The following is a 4,820-nucleotide window of genomic DNA, read 5'->3' as shown; positions in this document are numbered from 1 at the left end:
TTATAGTTTGCTGCTTTGGTTTGCTAGTTTTCCCCCTTTAATTTCTGATGCTTATAGTCCCCCTGTGTTCCTCCTATACGTGATATTTTCTCTGTCCTTATGACTTATGTCATTGAGCATCAGCCCTTCCAGCTCTATCCATTTGGCACTAGGCTGTTTTTGATGCCTGAGTAGTATTCCACTGTGTATGTAGATCACTTTTTTTATACCTTTATTTATTTTTTATTTATTACCTAGCTGGACATTAAGTTACAAAAATGGTCAAAGTTTTCGCACTTTCCTTATTGTCAAGCTTATAGGAAATTTGCAACAATCCACTATTAATAAAATTATTTATTTTTAAGGTATTTTTAAAATTAGATGTGTATTATCAATTGCAGGAAATTCTCTCATCCTTGTTTGTGGAAGATTTTTAACATGATAGGGAGTTGATTTCTGTCAAACATTTTTATGTATTTATTGAAATGATAATAGTCTTCATTCTGAGTATATGGAAAATCACACTATTTATTTTGAAACCAGTATTTCTGAAGTCAACTCTACTTGAGTGTGATAGGTTCTCATAAATGAATTGAATTTGATAGTATTTATATATGGGTTGTTGTTCTGTAATTTTTTCTTGGGTTTTTTTTTTTTCAAGTTTTGCTATGAGATTTATCCCTTTTTCAGAAAAGCAGTTGAGAAGTAAATGAACTTTTCTTTTTTTTTTAATTTATTTAAGATTGACACTCTATATTTATGCAACTCACCAGTGAGAGTTTTTTTGCCTGGGGGCGGGAGAGGGAGGGTGTGCTTGGATAGACTTAATCACTTTATTTATATTACTTTGTAATTATTTAATATCATTCATAAGTTATATCCATCACTTCACAATGAATGGAAGGTGGCAATCCCTGTTACTCTCTGTAAAATCCATGGTGAGAATCACTTGTCCTCATCTGGTGCTGGTAATATGCTTTCCCCTTTATTTCTGGAACAATCCACTATAGACTGATGATGTCTGTTGGTCTCTTCAGAAACCATCCTTGCCTACTTGCTTTGCTAGGGTTCTCCTCATTCTGGCTTCTACTTCTGATTTGGAACCTTTTATACTTTCCCTGAAAGGAAACCTGAAAACATGCTTTGGACGACAGTGATGGGCAATGACTAGAACAAACACACAAATCTTACAGAGTGAACGGGCCAGATTTGAAGAAGCCTCACACCTGTTAGCTGAGGATCTGGAATTGGAGTCACACTTTCCAGGAGCTTCTGTCTACTTGTAGACTAACTCTGACCTGAAAGGATCATTTGGTGGAGTGGACAGTGGGGCTAGCCACTTATCCTTCTAAGGCGGCTACTCTTGGGGCAGGAATTTGACCTTATTGTACATATATTTTTAAAATTTAATTCTCTATATGGCCATGATGGGTTCTCAGAGATGAATGAAATTTGATAATATTTAAAGATGAGGTCCCTCTCTTAGGGTCTCTGAGGGACACAGCTGAAGGACTGAAATGTCCAGGGGCAAAGAGGAACCTCCATTTCCTTAAAACCTGCTCCTGGGTATAATTGGAAGTGAGTTCATACCATCTAGAAACGTGGCAGCAGATGGCCCGATAAAATGTGGAAAATTCTCTTTATATTGAAATGCATTATTTTGTTCTATGGTCAATGTTTTGGGCTCGTGACCTATGAATGGTGAGTAGAGATGCCTTGTTCCCGCCTCTGGGACCTCCCACTTCCTTCCTGAGGAGGCAGCCCTGCGTTACTCTCTGGAGAGACACCTTGGAATTAAAACACATGATGTGATAGTTTTCAGCATGCAGAAGCAGAGAAATGAAGCAATAAAAATACAAATGACGGACGAGTCAAACATTTCCAAACCATAAATGCATTGTGTGTTTAATAGGAGAAGAGAAGTTTATGTAATAAAAGCTTCTGGGTGAAATACCAGGAAAACAATGAAGAGGAACAAGTCTAGAGACTGACTCGATTGCTCTCCAGAGACCTATCACTTCCCCCAGAAATAAATTAGGTGGGTGGAGGGTAGACTCTGGCATAAAGCCCTTGCTCCCACCCCATTGTCCTGAACTCAGGGATGGCAGCTGTGGGCGGTTGACCACTAGGGGAGGGAGTGCAGGCTTCAAAGAAAAATACAAGAGAACTGGTTCAACCATCCTCCAGCTTATGATTCTTCGGGCGAAGTTATTTTTAGTTTTTCACTTTTAAATGAGTCTCTGTTTTGTTTTTTGTTTTTTTAAGTTTTATTTATTGATGCATACAGATCTGGGGTGCAGGCCAGAGGTGTGGGGGCGAGAGGACTCCCCAGAGACAGAGTGGGGAGCAAACAGGCGGATGGATGAAGTATACTGCTGAGGGGAGCAGCGGGGAGACAGGAGGGTCTGCTGCACTCTGAGGTCACTCGCTGGCCTGGCCTGGGATGGGACTCCCAGTGGTTGTGGACAGTTCCACAGTGCTGAGACTTAACCCTTGCACCCCCAGGAAGTCTTCATTATGGGTTGTGCATGAATCAACTTACCACTGTATTCGTGTTGAGCCTATGGGGCAGCTCTCCTGAGCTTATTTCCACAAATCAGGAGAAAACCATCTATGGTTGGAAATAGAGACTAGAAGAATCACCTGTGCTTTAACCTGTCGTGCCATCAGGGAGGGCCCAAATTTGTCTCTATTTTTAGCTAGTTGGTACTCAGCACTCTATGACTTCAGGGTACAGGGTTACACCTCTTCAAATAGATGTTGCTCATGGAAGATGCATCTCAAGCACATTCCATGGAGCCAGTGGACAGTCACAGAGTCTTGCTGCATCATTGGGTGTGGACAACAGCTTGAGTCCTGCATAGACATGCCCTACTCAGCAGCAACCTGCTCGCTCTTTAAAGAGTGCCCAGGAAGCTCTGTCCCCCAGGAGCTTCTGTGCTGGGGGGACAGTGAGGGGCAGGACAGTCTCAAAGTACCAGGTTATTTATCATCTCCTTTGTTTGCTACCCTAAAATGAAATCCACACCAGTTATTGCTATCAAACCGGCATCATTTGCAGTAACATTTCCCTTTATGCTCAAAAGACAATAAAAGATGATTATGGCCACCAGAACAGTGAGAACTCTCTGTATTTCTTTTTCTAAAAAGCATTTATTTATTTATGCACACAGAAGTGGGGTACAGGCCAGAAGTGCAGGGGAAGGTGAAAGGACTCCCCAGAGGCAGAGTGGGGAGCAGAACAGGCAGATCCCCTGAAACCCACTGCTGAAGGAGCAGCAGGGAGACAGGAGGAGCCTGCTGCGGCCTGGGGATCACTCGCTGGCTGGAGATGGGCTCATGCTGCAGGGGCTGTGGCCAGCTCCCTGGTGGTACAGTGGGTTAAAGTGTAGCACTGTGGAGCTATCCGTTTAGGCTTCTAAGAAGGAGAGAGAATGCAGGGGCGCACTTTGCTCTCCTCGGCTCCGTCTGGGTTCCTGGCTCGGCCCATAGACCTTGGTACACGTTTGGCTACATTTAGTTCTATGTCTAGAGCCATGTGATTTGTATAAGCAGGGACAAGAAGTCTTCGGCCTACCTACGCCCGTGGACACATAGACACACAAGCCCTGAAAGATGCAGTCTGTGTTTAGTTCATTTCATCATCCTCCTCACAAATCAACGTGTACACATGAAGAAATATTGTAAAGAAATGATAAGTGAATAAAAAGCTGTTTTTTCTTCTCAGCATCAAAATGTCTGCATCGGGATTAAAGTTCAGAATTTCCTTTGTCACGTAAGAAAACACCTGAAAAGCACCATTCCCTTTATTTCGACCACGGCTTCTGGACATCAGGCATCTGTCTTTATGGGATAGAAATCAGAATCCTGTGACATGACGTCTTATATTTTAAAAAGGAATAAACTTGAAACAAAGGCTGTGGTTATGGAGAGGGAAACAGTGTTTGCAATTTTCTGAATTAATGTTAAACCCTCTGAGGCTGATGATTTAAGACATGTTTGTTTTGCCTTGTGACTCTGTGACCATCTTTACATTTTAGGCCAACAGCTCTTTCTCATTAACTAAATGAATTCATGACAACATTCTTGTTTCATCATTGGATTTCGCAGAAGGCTACTCCTTGAGAAAGCAGTATTTTCACCGAATCCCACTCTTATTTTTTCATCATGGTAGTACAAATAAACAGTTATTTATTGAAAACTGTCCTCGGAGGGGTCTTCTAGAACCCGCAGAGCACAGGATTTGAAGGTAAAACCACGGTTGGTTCACAATGGTTGATGTAACCTGTGAAAACTTCTTTTGTACAATTTCCTGGATTCGGTTTCCTCTTCCCCTAACAGTAACAAAACTCCCCCCAAAAGGTTCTAAGAATATACAGTGAGTGCTCAGGAACATTTCTGCTCTTTGCTTTGCCCTTGGGAATTACCTCACTACTGGCTCATATGGGAGCAGGTGTTTCTTTGCTATTTTTGTTTGTTTTGCTCTGTTTTTATCTATTTTCCAGCATTTAATATGTTTAAAGTGTTTGCTCTCCGCCGGCCAGTCGCAGATCCCATGGAGTCCCTCCCATTCACTGTGCACCGTCACAGCAGCCCCTCTCCCTCCCTTCCTGCAGGATCTCTGGTTTATAACTGTTGGTTTTGTTTTGTTTGAGTTTATACTGTTATTATCATTTCCCCTCTGTTTTATTTGATTCCCCTCTATTTCTCTTATAAGTGAGACCATCCAATACTTTTCTTTCTCCTTCTGACTTAATTTCACTGAGCATCATCCCTTCCAGCTCCATCCACGTTGCTACAAATGGCATGAATTTACTTTTTTAAAGATTCATTTATTGATG

Source organism: Condylura cristata, unplaced genomic scaffold (genome assembly GCF_000260355.1).
Source record: "Condylura cristata isolate star-nosed mole 26May11 unplaced genomic scaffold, ConCri1.0 scaffold00065, whole genome shotgun sequence".
Taxonomy (NCBI): Eukaryota; Metazoa; Chordata; class Mammalia; order Eulipotyphla; family Talpidae; genus Condylura; species Condylura cristata.
The sequence above is the reverse complement of the archived record's forward strand: the minus strand, read 5'-3'. Positions refer to the sequence as shown.